The sequence below is a fragment of the Pseudophryne corroboree genome, unplaced genomic scaffold, assembly GCF_028390025.1.
Source record: "Pseudophryne corroboree isolate aPseCor3 unplaced genomic scaffold, aPseCor3.hap2 scaffold_142, whole genome shotgun sequence".
NCBI lineage: Eukaryota > Metazoa > Chordata > Amphibia > Anura > Myobatrachidae > Pseudophryne > Pseudophryne corroboree.
The window spans coordinates 1,486,487-1,502,756 of NW_026968046.1; the positions used below are offsets into that span (position 1 = coordinate 1,486,487).

Here is a 16,270-nt window from a genome sequence, read left to right on the forward strand (position 1 = left end):
CTGACCAGAGGAAAACACAAACACAGTCCCCCACTACCACAAATAATGCAGTTGAGTTTCCCACATTTGGGGAAATCACAGGGGTCAGCATACCCAGAATGCAATGAATGAACCTCACCCTGGGAGAACAATCTTTATGACCATGGTATCTCCTATGCAAAATAAGTATGATTTGGGAAAGGGCTGGGGAGGGCCGCTGCTCAGGCACATCTCTGTCAAGTAAAGGAGATTCAACTGAGGCAGCACAAAGGAACTCTCATCTGGGGACAACAACTGCCGGGAGAACACATATTTTCAGATGAACATGGGAGGGCAGAAGGCTGCCTAATACTGAAGCACCCCCAAACAACAAACCAAATGCAACAACTAGTTTAAGCATTCCTGGGGGAAGGTCTGCAGAAGACGGATTTGCATACAGTGATGTCATCCAAGCAGTGGGCCAAAGTTGGCTGGAACCCTCATCTGCATATGAAAAGAGAAAAGGGGTATGCAGGGCAGGGCGGCCTTTTGCGGCGCTTGGATGACCCTTAGTTCGCATTAAACACCCCCACCCTCCTTCGGTGTGGGGCTCATGTTGGCCATGCCCCAGCCCCTGAAGCATTCAAGCTGATTTCTTTCAGCAGCTTGGCACTGTAACAGCTCCAGAGCTGCTCTGTAAGGCAAGTAAAAGGGTGTGGGCCCTGCAGCACTACCTGTAGTTTGCATTGTGCATCGGAAGGCACAAAGTAAGCAGACAGGAGGAGAAGTCAGGATAGTGCACAAGGGTGTAGAAGGGAGGGGCTCAAGAAAAAAGAAGTGGAAACAGACAGCAAACTAGGCTGGAGAGAGACCTGAGACAAAGAGATCTGAATTATATGAGAGCCGACTAGGGGAAACACAAATTATGCAGTCAAGTTTCCCACATTTGGGGAAATCGCAGGGGCAGCACACCCAGAGTGCAATGGGTGAGCCTTGCCCTGGGAGAAGCAACTTCATGATCATAGTATCTAACCTGGCAAGTAAGTAGGAGTTGGGCTAGAGCTGGGGAGGGTCGCTGCTCGGGCACCCCCCTGTCAAGTGAAGGAGATCCAACTGAGGCAGCACAAGGGAACTCTTGAAAGAAGAACAAGGCTAGAGGAAGATCTGAGACAAAGAAATCTGACTTTTACCAGAGCTGACCAGAGGAAAGCACAAACACAGTCCCCCACTACCACAAATAATGCAGTTGAGTTTCCCACATTTGGGGAAATCACAGAGGTCAGCATACCCAGAATGCAATGAATGAACCTAACCCTGGGAGAACAATCTTCATGACCATGTTATCTCCTATGCAAAATAAGTATGATTTGGGATAGGGCTGGGGAGGGCCGCTGCTCAGGCACATCTCTGTCAAGTAAAGGAGATTCAACTGAGGCAGCACAAGGGAACTCTCATCTGGGGACAACAACTGCAGGGAGAACACATATTTTCAGATGAACATGGGAGGGCAGAAGGCTGCCTAATACTGAAGCACCCCCAAACAACAAACCAAATGCAACAACTAGTGCAAGCATTCCTGGGGGAAGGCCTGCCGCAGATGGATTTGCATATGGTGATGTCATCCAAGCAGTGGGTCAAAGTTGGCTTCAACCCTCGTCTGCATATGAAAAGAGAAAAGGGGCATGCAGGGCATGGCGGCCTTTTGCGGCGCTTGGCTGACCCCTAGTTTGCATTAAACACCTCCACCCTCCGTCGGTGTGGGGCTCTTGTTGGCTATGCCCCAGCACCTGAAGCATTCAAGCTGATTTCTTGCTGCAGCTGGGCACTGTAACAGCTCCAGAGCTGCTCTGTAAGGCAAGGTAAAAGGGTGTGGGCCCTGCAGCACTACCTGTAGTTTGCATTGTGCGTTGGAAGGCACAAAGTAAGCAGACAGGAGAAGTCAGGAGAGTGCACAAGGGCATAGAAGGCAGCGGCTCAAGAAAAGAGAAGTGGAAACAGACAGCAAACTAGGCTGGAGAGAGACCTGAGACAAAGAGATCTGAATTACACCAGGTCCGTCATTATATTATATATACCAACAGTAGTTATATATATTTTTTTTTATATCATTAATTATCATCTCTATACTAGCAGACGCAGTACGGTAGTCCACGGCTGTGGCTATCTCTGTGTCGTCAGTGCTCGTCCATAATTGTATACCTACCTACCTGTGGTGGAAGTTTTTTTCTATCTTCTTCATACTAGTAGTTTAGCAGTCTGCTGACAGTGTCCACCAGGTCCGTCATTATATTATATATACCTACAGTAGTTATATATATTTTTTTTTTATATCATTAATTATCATCTCTATACTAGCAGACGCAGTACGGTAGTCCACGGCTGTAGCTACCTCTGTGTCGTCAGTCACTCGTCATCCATAAGTATACTAGTATCCATCCATCTCCATTGTTTACCTGAGGTGCCTTTTAGTTGTGCCTATTAAAATATGGAGAACAAAAATGTTGAGGTTCCAAAAATAGGGAAAGATCAAGATCCACTTCCACCTCGTGCTGAAGCTGCTGCCACTAGTCATGGCCGAGACGATGAAATTCCATCAACGTCGTCTGCCAAGGCCGATGCCCAATGTCATAGTACAGAGCATGTAAAATCCAAAACACAAAAGATCAGTAAAAAAAGGACTCAAAAATCTAAATAAAAATCGTCAGAGGAGAAGCGTAAACTTGCCAATATGCCATTTACCACACGGAGTGGCAAGGAACGGCTGAGGCCCTGGCCTATGTTCATGGCTAGTGGTTCAGCTTCACATGAGGATGGAAGCACTCAGCCTCTCGCTAGAAAAATGAAAAGACTTAAGCTGGCAAAAGCACAGCAAAGAACTGTGCGTTCTTCAAAATCACAAATCCACAAGGAGAGTCCAATTGTGTCGGTTGCGATGCCTGACCTTCCCAACACTGGACGTGAAGAGCATGCACCTTCCACCATTTGCACGCCCCCTGCAAGTGCTGGAAGGAGCACCCGCAGTCCAGTTCCTGATAGTCAGATTGAAGATGTCAGTGTTGAAGTACACCAGGATGAGGAGGATATGGGTGTTGCTGGCGCTGGGGAGGAAATTGACAAGGAGGATTCTGATGGTGAGGTGGTTTGTTTAAGTCAGGCACCCGGCGAGACACCTGTTGTCCGTGGGAGGAATATGGCCATTGACATGCCTGGTGAAAATACCAAAAAAATCAGCTCTTCGGTGTGGAAGTATTTCAACAGAAATGCGGACAACATGTGTCAAGCCGTGTGTTGCCTTTGTCAAGCTGTAATAAGTAGGGGTAAGGACGTTAACCACCTCGGAACATCCTCCCTTATACGTCACCTGCAGCGCATTCATCATAAGTCAGTGACAAGTTCAAAAACTTTGGGCGACAGCGGAAGCAGTCCACTGACCAGTAAATCCCTTCCTCTTGTAACCAAGCTCACGCAAACCACCCCACCAACTCCCTCAGTGTCAATTTCCTCCTTCCCCAGGAATGCCAATAGTCCTGCAGGCCATGTCACTGACAATTCTGACGAGTTCTCTCCTGCCTGGGATTCCTCCGATGCATCCTTGAGTGTAACGCCTACTGCTGCTGGCGCTGCTGTTGTTGCTGCTGGGAGTCGATGGTCATCCCAGAGGGGAAGTCGTAAGACCACTTTTACTACTTCCACCAAGCAATTGACTGTCCAACAGTCTTTTGCAAGGAAGATGAAATATCACAGCAGTCATCCTGCTGCAAAGCGGATAACTGAGGCCTTGGCATCCTGGGCAGTGAGAAACGTGGTTCCGGTATCCATCATTACTTCAGAGCCAACTATAGACTTGATTGAGGTACTGTGTCCCCGGTACCAAATACCATCTAGGTTCCATTTCTCTAGGCAGGCGATACCGAAAATGTACACAGACCTCAGAAAAAGACTCACCAGTGTCCTAAAAAATGCAGTTGTACCCAATGTCCACTTAACCACGGACATGTGGACAAGTGGAGCAGGGCAGACTCAGGACTATATGACTGTGACAGCCCACTGGGTAGATGTATTGACTCCCGCCGCAAGAACAGCAGCGGCGGCACCAGTAGCAGCATCTCGCAAACGCCAACTCTTTCCTAGGCAGGCTACGCTTTGTATCACCGCTTTCCAGAATACGCACACAGCTGAAAACCTCTTACGGCAACTAAGGAAGATCATCACAGAATGGCTTACCCCAATTGGACTCTCCTGTGGATTTGTGGCATCGGACAACGCCAGCAATATTGTGCGTGCATTATATCTGGGCAAATTCCAGCACGTCCCATGTTTTGCACATACCTTGAATTTGGTGGTGCAGAATTATTTAAAAAACGACAGGGGCGTGCAAGAGATGCTGTCGGTGGCCACAAGAATTGCGGGACACTTTCGGCGTACAGGCACCACGTACAGAAGACTGGAGCAACACCAAAAACGCCTGAACCTGCCCTGCCATCATCTGAAGCAAGAAGTGGTAACGAGGTGGAATTCAACCCTCTATATGCTTCAGAGGATGGAGGAGCAGCAAAAGGCCATTCAAGCCTATACATCTGACCACGATATAGGAGGTGGAATGCACCTGTCTCAAGCGCAGTGGAGAATGATTTCAACGTTGTGCAAGGTTCTGCAACCTTTTGAACTTGCCACACGTGAAGTCAGTTCAGACACTGCCAGCCTGAGTCAGGTCATTCCCGTCATCAGGCTTTTGCAGAAGAAGCTGGAGACATTGAAGGAGGAGCTAAGACAGAGCGATTCCGCTAGGCATGTGGGACTTGTGGATGGAGCCCTTCATTCGCTTAACCAGGATTCACGGGTGGTCAATCTGTTGAAATCAGAGCACTACATTTTGGCCACCGTGCTCGATCCTAGATTTAAAACCTACGTTGTATCTCTCTTTCCGGCAGACACAAGTCTGCAGGGGTTCAAAGACCTGCTGGTGAGAAAATTATCAAGTCAAGCGGAACTTGATCGGTCAACAGCTCCTCCTTCACATTCTCCCGCAATTGGGGGTGCGAGGAAAAGGCTCAGAATTCCGAGCCCACCCGCTGGCGGTGATGCAGGGCAGTCTGGAGCGACTGCTGATGCTGACATCTGGTCCGGACTGAAGGACCTGCCAACGATTACGGACATGTCGTCTACTGTCACTGCATATGATTCTCTCACCATTGAAAGAATGGTGGAGGATTATATGAGTGACCGCATCCAAGTAGGCACGTCAGACAGTCCGTACGTATACTGGCAGGAAAAAGAGGCAATTTGGAGGCCCTTGCACAAACTGGCTTTATTCTACCTAAGTTGCCCTCCCACAAGTGTGTACTCCGAAAGAGTGTTTAGTGCCGCCGCTCACCTTGTCAGCAATCGGCGTACGAGGTTACTTCCAGAAAATGTGGAGAAGATGATGTTCATTAAAATGAATTATAATCAATTTCTCCGTGGAGACATTGACCAGCAGCAATTGCCTCCACAAAGTATACAGGGAGCTGAGATGGTGGATTCCAGTGGGGACGAATTGATAATCTGTAAGGAGGGGGATGTACACGGTGATGAATCGGAGGATGATGAGGTGGACATCTTGCCTCTATAGAGCCAGTTTGTGCAAGGAGAGATTAATTGCTTCTTTTTTGGTGGGGGTCCAAACCAACCCGTCATTTCAGTCACAGTCGTGTGGCAGACCCTGTCACTGAAATGATGGGTTGGTTAAAGTGTGCATGTCCTGTTTATACAACATAAGGGTGGGTGGGAGGGCCCAAGGCAATTCCACCTTGCACCTCTTTTTTCTTTTATTTTTCTTTGCGTCATGTGCTGTTTGGGGAGTGTTTTTTGGAAGGGCCATCCTGCGTGACACTGCAGTGCCACTCCTAGATGGGCCAGGTGTTTGTGTCGGCCACTTGGGTCGCTGAGCTTAGTCACACAGCTACCTCATTGCGCCTCTTTTTTTCTTTGCGTCATGTGCTGTTTGGGGAGTGTTTTTTGGAAGGGCCATCCTGCGTGACACTGCAGTGACACTCCTAGATGGGCCAGGTGTTTGTGTCGTCCACTTGGGTCGCTGAGCTTAGTCACACAGCTACCTCATTGCGCCTCTTTTTTTCTTTGCGTCATGTGCTGTTTGGGGAGTGTTTTTTGGAAGGGCCATCCTGCGTGACACTGCAGTGCCACTCCTAGATGGGCCAGGTGTTTGTGTCGGCCACTTGGGTCGCTGAGCTTAGTCACACAGCTACCTCATTGCGCCTCTTTTTTTCTTTGCGTCATGTGCTGTTTGGGGAGTGTTTTTTGGAAGGGCCATCATGCGTGACACTGCAGTGCCACTCCTAGATGGGCCAGGTGTTTGTGTCGGCCACTTGGGTCACTGAGCTTAGTCATCCAGCGACCTCGGTGCAAATTTTAGGACTAAAAATAATATTGTGAGGTGTGAGGTGTTAAGAATAGACTGAAAATGAGTGGAAATTATGGTTATTGAGGTTAATAATACTTTGGGATCAAAATGACTCCCAAATTCTATGATTTAAGCTGTTTTTTAGGGTTTTTTGAAAAAAACACCCGAATCCAAAACACACCCGAATCCGACAAAAAAAATTCGGTGAGGTTTAGCCAAAACGCGTTCGAACCCAAAACACGGCCGCGGAACCGAACCCAAAACCAAAACACAAAACCCGAAAAATTTCCGGTGCACATCTCTAGTGGCCATGCCATGTCACTGTGCAGGAGCCAGCACCGCTCACACACTAGTCCCCGGTGCAGCCCCCAACCCCCGGGACACCCGGAGCAACAAAATGTAGATTCAGGCCACCAGGCCACGCCCCTACCTATGAAACCATGCCTCCTTTTTACCATTGCGCTGCTTATCTGCGCGCACTGCATTACAATCTCCCTCGCCACCTCTCTGGGTGTCACCAGTGATAGTGACACCTCTGCCATGCTTGTAGCAGCTGGTCCTAAGATCTACGCCTCAAGCCCTGAGTGTTTGCCCTTGTGACTTGTTGATCATCATAGCAAAGCAGATGCTTACAGAAAACTGCAGGGGCTTAGATTGAAAATAAAAAAAATTGATGTGTATAAGGTAGAGAGGAGCGGGTTCGGTTCTCCGAGAACCGAATTCCCCACGAACTCCACGTGGTTTACACTGGTACGAGGCAGGCTCGGTTGTTCCCGCCTGACTCGGAAAACCTGAACAAGGGAAAATGTCATCATCCCGCTGTCGGATTCTCGCGAGATTCGGATTCCATATAAAGAGCTGCGCGTTGCCGCCATTTTTACTCGTGCATTGAAGAGAGAGCGGAGAGGACGTGGCTATGTTCTCTCAGTGGAAATCTCAATATCAGTGCTCAGTATCAGTGGATACTTATTGCTGCTCAGTAATACTAGTAGTGTGTCTCTCCTGCTCAGTGTCAGTTCTCAGTAGTATCCTCATCAGTGCTCAGTATCACTGCTCATTGTCTTGTGCTGCATTGTTGTGCTCAGCATACTACAGTACATTACTAATAGTCCAGTGCTGCATCTTGCTGCTCAGTGTCAGTTCTAGTATCCTCATCAGTGCTCACTATCACTGCTCATTGCATTGTGGTGTTCTGTATACTACAGTAACATAGTAATATAGTAACATATAGTAACATAGTTTTTGAGGTTGAATAGAGGCAAATTGCCCATCGTGTTCAACCTGTTTTAAGTTGTGATGATTCTACATACTTGCTGAATAATGTTTTATGACTAGTTAGCTACTACAACTCATGTTACCCCCGGATTAACCATGTTGATATTTTAAGTATTATAACCTTGGATAGCTTTTTCATTCAGAAATGTATCCATTCCTTTTTTAAATCCAATTACAGAGTCCGCCATTACCACCTTCCCTGGCAGGGAATTCCACATCCTGATTGCCCTAACAGTGAAGATCATAGTATCTCTCCTGGCAGGTAAGTAGGAGTTGGGCCAGAGCTGTGGAGGATTGCTGCTCGGGCACCCCCTGTCAAGTGAAGGAGATCCAACTGAGGCAGCACAAGGGAACTCTCGAAAGAAGAACAAGGCTAGAGGAAGATCTGAGACAAAGAAATCTGACTTTTACCAGAGCTGACCAGAGGAAAGCACAAACACAGTCCCCCACTACCACAAATAATGCAGTCGAGTTTCCCACATTTGGGGAAATCACAGGGGTCAGCATACCCAGAATGCAATGAATGAACCTCACCCTGGGAGAACAATCTTCATGACCATGGTATCGCCTATGCAAAATAAGTATGATTTGGGATAGGGCTGGGGAGGGCCGCTGCTCAGGCACATCTCTGTCAAGTAAAGGAGATTCAACTGAGGCAGCACAAGGGAACTCTCATCTGGAGACAACAACTGCAGGGAGAACACATATTTTCAGATGAACATGGGAGGGCAAAAGGCTGCCTAATACTGAAGCACCCCCAAACAACAAACCAAATGCAACAACTAGTACAAGCATTCCTGGGGGAAGTTCTGCAGAAGATGGATTTGCATACGGTGATGTCATCCAAGCAGTGGGCCAAAGTTGGCTGGAACCCTCATCTGCATATGAAAAGAGAAAAGGGGTATGCAGGGCATGGCGGCCTTTTGCGGCGCTTGGATGACCCTTAGTTCGCATTAAACACCCCCACCCTCCTTCGGTGTGGGGCTCATGTTGACAATGCCCCAGCCCCTGAAGCATTCAAGCTGATTTCTTACAGCAGCTTGGCACTGTAACAGCTCCAGAGCTGCTCTGTAAGGCAAGTAAAAGGGTGTGTAGTTTGCATTGTGCATTGGAAGGCACAAAGTAAGCAGACAGGAGGAGAAGTCAGGATAGTGCACAAGGGTATAAAAGGGAGGGGCTCAAGAAAAAAGAAGTGGAAACAGACAGCAAACTAGGCTGGAGAGAGACCTGAGACAAAGAGATCTGAATTATACGAGAGCCGACCAGGGGAAACACAAATTATGCAGTCAAGTTTCCCACATTTGGGGAAATCGCAGGGGCAGCACACCCAGAGTGCAATGGGTGAGCCTTGCCCTGGGAGAAGCACCTTCATGATCATAGTATCTCACCTGGCAGGTAAGTAGGAGTTGGGCTTGAGCTGGGGAGGGTCGCTGCTCGGGCACCCCCCTGTCAAGTGAAGGAGATCCAACTGAGGCAGCACAAGGGAACTCTCGAAAGAAGAACAAGGCTAGAGGAAGATCTGAAACAAAGAAATCTGACTTTTACCAGAGCTGACCAGAGGAAAACACAAACACAGTCCCCCACTACCACAAATAATGCAGTCGAGTTACCCACATTTGGGGAAATCACAGGGGTCAGCATACCCAGAATGCAATGAATGAACCTCACCCTGGGAGAATAATCTTCATGACCATGGTATCTCCTATGCAAAATAAGTATGATTTGGGATAGGGCTGGGGAGGGCCGCTGCTCAGGCACATCTCTGTCAAGTAAAGGAGATTCAACTGAGGCAGCACAAGGGAACTCCAGCATCCTCTACAGACTAAGAGAAAAGGATTTACCGGTAGGTATTAAAATCCTATTTTCTCATACGACCTAGAGGATGCTGGGGTCACATTAAGAACCATGGGGTTATACCAAAGCTCTTGAACGGGTGGAAGAGTGCGTACGACTCTGCAGCACCGAATGACCCAACTTGAGGTTATCATCGGCAAGGATGCAGTGGCGTTAATGTTTCCTGGTGTCAACCTGTATTATTTCAGTAGATATTGAAATGAGGATGCATCTTGCTGCCTTTCCAATGAAGCAAGTTTAATTTAGTAATAGGTGAAAAACCATCCCTACAAAGATGTTAATCAGATACTTGGCTTTGTGGACACTTTTCAGAGAACAAATTTGTTAGCATAAAAATAAAGCCAGAAAATGAAGAGCTGTTTAATCACTCAATTGGATTTTTTTGCCAGCATATTTCTTTTTCTCTGCAAACCACTGCTAAATTGTGCTTCCTAGCTGTTTTTATAAAATCACTGAATCAAATCTAACTCTGATTACATCAGAGAAGGCCAGGTACCCTACACCATAACAGGGGTTTTTGAAATTTTGACTTGTCTACTTAAAGATCATCAAAATCTGATAACAAGGTCAATTACATCCCTGGGTGGGATTAAACCACCAACCCTTTGGTTAATAACCAATCACACTAACCAATTGCGCCACAGAGACACTTTGCAAAAGTCCATACTGACAAAGGCTAATAAGCATTCATCTAGAACGTTTCCTAGAAAAACTTTAAAAAGTCAATAATCTGGAGAGTTTTTGTAAGATGTTTCTTCCATCAACCAACGAAGAAACACATTGTTACTTTCCCATGATGAGTGAGTGCTTCAAGATCTCTTGCACTTACATGTGCAGCAGAGTACTGTAATGAAAGCATGCTGGGTTCATAACCCAGAGGTAGGCAGATTGAAACTATCCTCTGCTATATGCATTTTTTTTTTGTTAATTAAAGTAATCCAAAACTGGGATTGATATTTTTTCTCTTTTATTTTTACTTAAAGTACAATAACTTTTACCATTTTAATATGTTTTAATAGTATATTGACAGTATTGTTTTCTTTCAAAAATCCACTTAATTTTCTTTACCCGATTATTAAAATGGTAATTGACAAAAACAAACTACATTGTCACCAGAAGAGCAATACAAAATGTACAAGTGATATATTAAAATCATCTTTCCAGCTTGAATTTCAATGATGCATTGGGGCAACGATTTTGTGAGAAACATCTTCACCCTTAAATAAAGATTTTCTTAATTCCTTACCTGTGTGCTAATTAGATATCACCTTGTTTTCACATTAAACAGACTTCCACATGAGAAAGCAGCAAGGATGCAGTGGCGTTAATGTTTCCTGGTGTCAACCTGTATTATTTCAGTAGATATTGAAATGAGGATGCATCTTGCTGCCTTTCCAATGAAGCAAGTTTAATTTAGTAATAGGTGAAAAACCATCCCTACAAAGATGTTAATCCGATACTTGGCTTTGTGGACACTTTTCAGAGAACAAATTTGTTAGCATAAAAATAAAGCCAGAAAATGAAGAGCTGTTTAATCACTCAATTGGATTTTTCTGCCAGCATATTTCATTTTCTCTGCAACCCACTGCTAAATTGTGCTTCCTAGCTGTTTTTTGATAAAATCACTTAATCAAATCTAACTCTGATTACATCAGAGTAGGCCAGGTACCCTACACCATAAGAGGGGGTTTGAAATTTTGACTTGTCTACTTAAAGATCACCAAAATCTGATGACAAGGTCAATAACATCCCTGGGTGGGATTGAACCACCAACCCTTTGGTTAATAACCAAACACACTAACCGATTGCACCACAGAGACACTTTGCAAAAGTACATACTGACAAAGGCTAATAAGCATTCATCTAGAACGTTTCCTAGAAAACTTTAAAAAGTCAATAATCTGGAGAGATTTTGTAAGATGTTTCTTCCATCAACCAATGAAGAAACGCATTGGTACTTTCCCATGATGAGTGAGTGCTTCAGGATCTCTTGCACTTACATGTGCAGCAGAGTACTGCAATGGAAGCATGCTGGGCCCATAACCCAGAGGTAGGCAGATTGAAACTATCCTCTGCTATATGCATTTTTTTTTGTTAATTAAAGTAATCCAAAACTGGGATTGATATTTTTGCTCTTTTATTTTTACTTAAAGTACAATAACTTTTACCATTTTAATTTGTTTTAATAGTATATTGACAGTATTGTTTTCTTTCAAAAATCCACTTAATTTTCTTTACCCTATTATTAAAATGGTAATTGACAAAAACAAACTACATTGTCACCAGAAGAGCAATACAAAATGTACAAGTGATATATTAAAATCATCTTTCCAGCTTGAATTTCAATGATGCATTGGGGCAACGATTTTGTGAGAAACATCTTCACCCTTAAATAAAGATTTTCTTAATTCCTTACCTGTGTGCTAATTAGATATCACCTTGTTTTCACATTAAACAGACTTCCACATGAGAAAGCAGCAAGGATGCAGTGGCGTTAATGTTTCCTGGTGTCAACCTGTATTATTTCAGTAGATATTGAAATGAGGATGCATCTTGCTGCCTTTCCAATGAAGCAAGTTTAATTTAGTAATAGGTGAAAAACCATCCCTACAAAGATGTTAATCAGATACTTGGCTTTGTGGACACTTTTCAGAGAACAAATTTGTTAGCATAAAAATAAAGCCAGAAAATGAAGAGCTGTTTAATCACTCAATTGGATTTTTTTGCCAGCATATTTCTTTTTCTCTGCAAACCACTGCTAAATTGTGCTTCCTAGCTGTTTTTATAAAATCACTGAATCAAATCTAACTCTGATTACATCAGAGAAGGCCAGGTACCCTACACCATAACAGGGGTTTTTGAAATTTTTACTTGTCTACTTAAAGATCACCAAAATCTGATAACAAGGTCAATTACGTCCCTGGGTGGGATTGAACCACCAACCTTTTGGTTAATAGCCGTACACACTAACTGATTGCGCCACAGCGACACTTTGCAAAAGTACATACTGACAAAGGCTAATAAGCATTCATCTAGAACGTTTCCTAGAAAAACTTTAAATAGTCAATAATCTGGAGAGTTTTTGTAAGATGTTTCTTCCATCAACCAATGAAGAAACACATTGGTACTTTCCCATGATGAGTGAGTGCTTCAGGATCTCTTGCAATTACATGTGCAGCAGAGTACTGTAATGGAAGCTCGCTGGGTCCATAACCCAGAGGTAGGCAGATTGAAACTATCCTCTGCTATATGCATTTTTTTTTGTTAATTAAAGTAAACCAAAACTGGGATTGATATTTTTGCTCTTTTATTTTTACTTAAAGTACAATAACTTTTACCATTTTAATTTGTTTTAATAGTATATTGACAGTATTGTTTTCTTTCAAAAATCCACTTAATTTTCTTTACCCGATTATTAAAATGGTAATTGACAAAAACAAACTACATTGTCACCAGAAGAGCAATACAAAATGTACAAGTGATATATTAAAATCATCTTTCCAGCTTGGATTTCAATGATGCATTGGGGCAACGATTTTGTGAGAAACATCTTCACCCTTAAATAAAGATTTTCTTAATTCCTTACATGTGTGCTAATTAGATATCACCTTGTTTTCACATTAAACAGACTTCCACATGAGAAAACAGCAAAGATGCAGTGGCGTTAATGTTTCATGGTGTCAACCTGTATTATTTCCGTAGATATTGAAATGAGGATGCATCTTGCTGCCTTTCCAATGAAGCAAGTTTAATTTAGTAATAGGTGAAAAACCATCCCTACAAAGATGTTAATCAGATACTTGGCTTTGTGGACACTTTTCAGAGAACAAATTTGTTATCATAAAAATAAAGCCAGAAAATGAAGAGCTGTTTAATCACTCAATTGTATTTTTCTGCCAGCATTTTTCTTTTTCTCTGCAACCCACTGCTAAATTGTGCTTCCTAGCTGTTTTTTTATAAAATCACTTAATCAAATCTAACTCTGATTACATCAGAGAAGGCCAGGTACCCTACACCATAAGAGGGGGTTTGCAATTTTGACTTGTCTACTTAAATATCACCAAAATCTGATCACAAGGTCAATTACGTCCCTGGGTGGGATTGAACCACCAACCTTTTGATTAATAGCTGAACACACTAACCGATTGCGCCACAGAGACACTTTGCAAAAAGAATATACTGACAAAGACTAATAAGCATTCATCTAGAACGTTTCCTAGAAAAACTTTAAAAAGTCAATAATCTGGAGAGTTTTTGTAAGATGTTTCTTCCAGCAACCAATGAAGAAACACATTGGTACTTCCGCATGATGAGTGAGTGCTTCAGGATCTCTTGCACTTACATGTGCAGCAGAGTACTGCAATGGAAGCATGCTGGGCCCATAACCCAGAGGTAGGCAGATTGAAACTATCCTTTGCTATATGCATTTTTTTTTTGTTCATTAAAGTAATCCAAAACTGGGATTGATATTTTAGCTTTTATTTTTACTTAAAGTACAATAACTTTTACCATTTTAATTTGTTTTAATAGTATATTGACAGTATTGTTTTCTTTCAAAAATCCACTTAATTTTCTTTACCCTATTATTAAAATGGTAATTGACAAAAATAAACTACATTGTCACCAGAAGAGCAATACAAAATGTACAAGTGATATATTAAAATCATCTTTCCAGCTTGAATTTCAATGATGCATTGGGGCAATGATTTTGTGAGAAACATCTTTACCCTTAAATAAAGATTTTCTTAATTCCTTACCTGTGTGCTAATTAGATATCACCTTGTTTTCACATTAAACAGACTTCCACATGAGAAAGCAGCAAGGATGCAGTGGCGTTAATGTTTCCTGGTGTCAACCTGTATTATTTCAGTAGATATTGAAATGAGGATGCATCTTGCTGCCTTTCCAATGAAGCAAGTTTAATTTAGTAATAGGTGAAAAACCATCCCTACAAATATGTTAATCAGATACTTGGCTTTGTGGACACTTTTCAGAGAACAAATTTGTTATCATAAAAATAAAGCCAGAAAATGAAGAGCTGTTTAATCACTCAATTGTATTTTTCTGCCAGCATTTTTCTTTTTCTCTGCAACCCACTGCTAAATTGTGCTTCCTAGCTGTTTTTTTATAAAATCACTTAATCAAATCTAACTCTGATTACATCAGAGAAGGCCAGGTACCCTACACCATAAGAGGGGGTTTGCAATTTTGACTTGTCTACTTAAATATCACCAAAATCTGATCACAAGGTCAATTACATCCCTGGGTGGGATTGAACCACCAACCTTTTGATTAATAGCTGAACACACTAACCGATTGCGCCACAGAGACACTTTGCAAAAAGAATATACTGACAAAGACTAATAAGCATTCATCTAGAACGTTTCCTAGAAAAACTTTAAAAAGTCAATAATCTGGAGAGTTTTTGTAAGATGTTTCTTCCAGCAACCAATGAAGAAACACATTGGTACTTTCGCATGATGAGTGAGTGCTTCAGGATCTCTTGCACTTACATGTGCAGCAGAGTACTGCAATGGAAGCATGCTGGGCCCATAACCCAGAGGTAGGCAGATTGAAACTATCCTTTGCTATATGCATTTTTTTTTTGTTCATTAAAGTAATCCAAAACTGGGATTGATATTTTAGCTTTTATTTTTACTTAAAGTACAATAACTTTTACCATTTTAATTTGTTTTAATAGTATATTGACAGTATTGTTTTCTTTCAAAAATCCACTTAATTTTCTTTACCCTATTATTAAAATGGTAATTGACAAAAATAAACTACATTGTCACCAGAAGAGCAATACAAAATGTACAAGTGATATATTAAAATCATCTTTCCAGCTTGAATTTCAATGATGCATTGGGGCAATGATTTTGTGAGAAACATCTTTACCCTTAAATAAAGATTTTCTTAATTCCTTACCTGTGTGCTAATTAGATATCACCTTGTTTTCACATTAAACAGACTTCCACATGAGAAAGCAGCAAGGATGCAGTGGCGTTAATGTTTCCTGGTGTCAACCTGTATTATTTCAGTAGATATTGAAATGAGGATGCATCTTGCTGCCTTTCCAATGAAGCAAGTTTAATTTAGTAATAGGTGAAAAACCATCCCTACAAATATGTTAATCAGATACTTGGCTTTGTGGACACTTTTCAGAGAACAAATTTGTTATCATAAAAATAAAGCCAGAAAATGAAGAGCTGTTTAATCACTCAATTGTATTTTTCTGCCAGCATTTTTCTTTTTCTCTGCAACCCACTGCTAAATTGTGCTTCCTAGCTGTTTTTTTATAAAATCACTTAATCAAATCTAACTCTGATTACATCAGAGAAGGCCAGGTACCCTACACCATAAGAGGGGGTTTGCAATTTTGACTTGTCTACTTAAATATCACCAAAATCTGATCACAAGGTCAATTACATCCCTGGGTGGGATTGAACCACCAACCTTTTGATTAATAGCTGAACACACTAACCGATTGCGCCACAGAGACACTTTGCAAAAAGAATATACTGACAAAGACTAATAAGCATTCATCTAGAACGTTTCCTAGAAAAACTTTAAAAAGTCAATAATCTGGAGAGTTTTTGTAAGATGTTTCTTCCAGCAACCAATGAAGAAACACATTGGTACTTTCGCATGATGAGTGAGTGCTTCAGGATCTCTTGCACTTACATGTGCAGCAGAGTACTGCAATGGAAGCATGCTGGGCCCATAACCCAGAGGTAGGCAGATTGAAACTATCCTTTGCTATATGCATTTTTTTTTGTTCAT

The 16,270-nt window shown here is 42.6% G+C and overlaps 5 non-coding genes and 1 pseudogene across 5 annotated transcripts; all 6 read right to left on the reverse strand.

Moving 5' to 3' along the window:
* Positions 1 to 5: 5 nt before the first annotated feature.
* LOC134996158 (U1 spliceosomal RNA) lies at positions 6 to 169 on the reverse strand. The gene has a single exon (XR_010198864.1). It is a non-coding gene; the product is annotated as a U1 spliceosomal RNA (small nuclear RNA).
* Positions 170 to 871: 702 nt separating this feature from the next.
* On the reverse strand, positions 872 to 1,006 carry LOC134995908 (U1 spliceosomal RNA; annotated as a pseudogene).
* Positions 1,007 to 1,158: 152 nt separating this feature from the next.
* On the reverse strand, positions 1,159 to 1,322 carry LOC134996240 (U1 spliceosomal RNA). The gene has a single exon (XR_010198945.1). It is a non-coding gene; the product is annotated as a U1 spliceosomal RNA (small nuclear RNA).
* A 6,732-nt stretch (positions 1,323 to 8,054) lies between these two features.
* LOC134996202 (U1 spliceosomal RNA) lies at positions 8,055 to 8,218 on the reverse strand. The gene has a single exon (XR_010198907.1). It is a non-coding gene; the product is annotated as a U1 spliceosomal RNA (small nuclear RNA).
* A 655-nt stretch (positions 8,219 to 8,873) lies between these two features.
* On the reverse strand, positions 8,874 to 9,036 carry LOC134996396 (U1 spliceosomal RNA). The gene has a single exon (XR_010199096.1). It is a non-coding gene; the product is annotated as a U1 spliceosomal RNA (small nuclear RNA).
* A 152-nt stretch (positions 9,037 to 9,188) lies between these two features.
* LOC134996272 (U1 spliceosomal RNA) lies at positions 9,189 to 9,352 on the reverse strand. Its single transcript, XR_010198975.1, has one exon. It is a non-coding gene; the product is annotated as a U1 spliceosomal RNA (small nuclear RNA).
* Between the last annotated feature and the right edge of the window lie 6,918 nt (positions 9,353 to 16,270).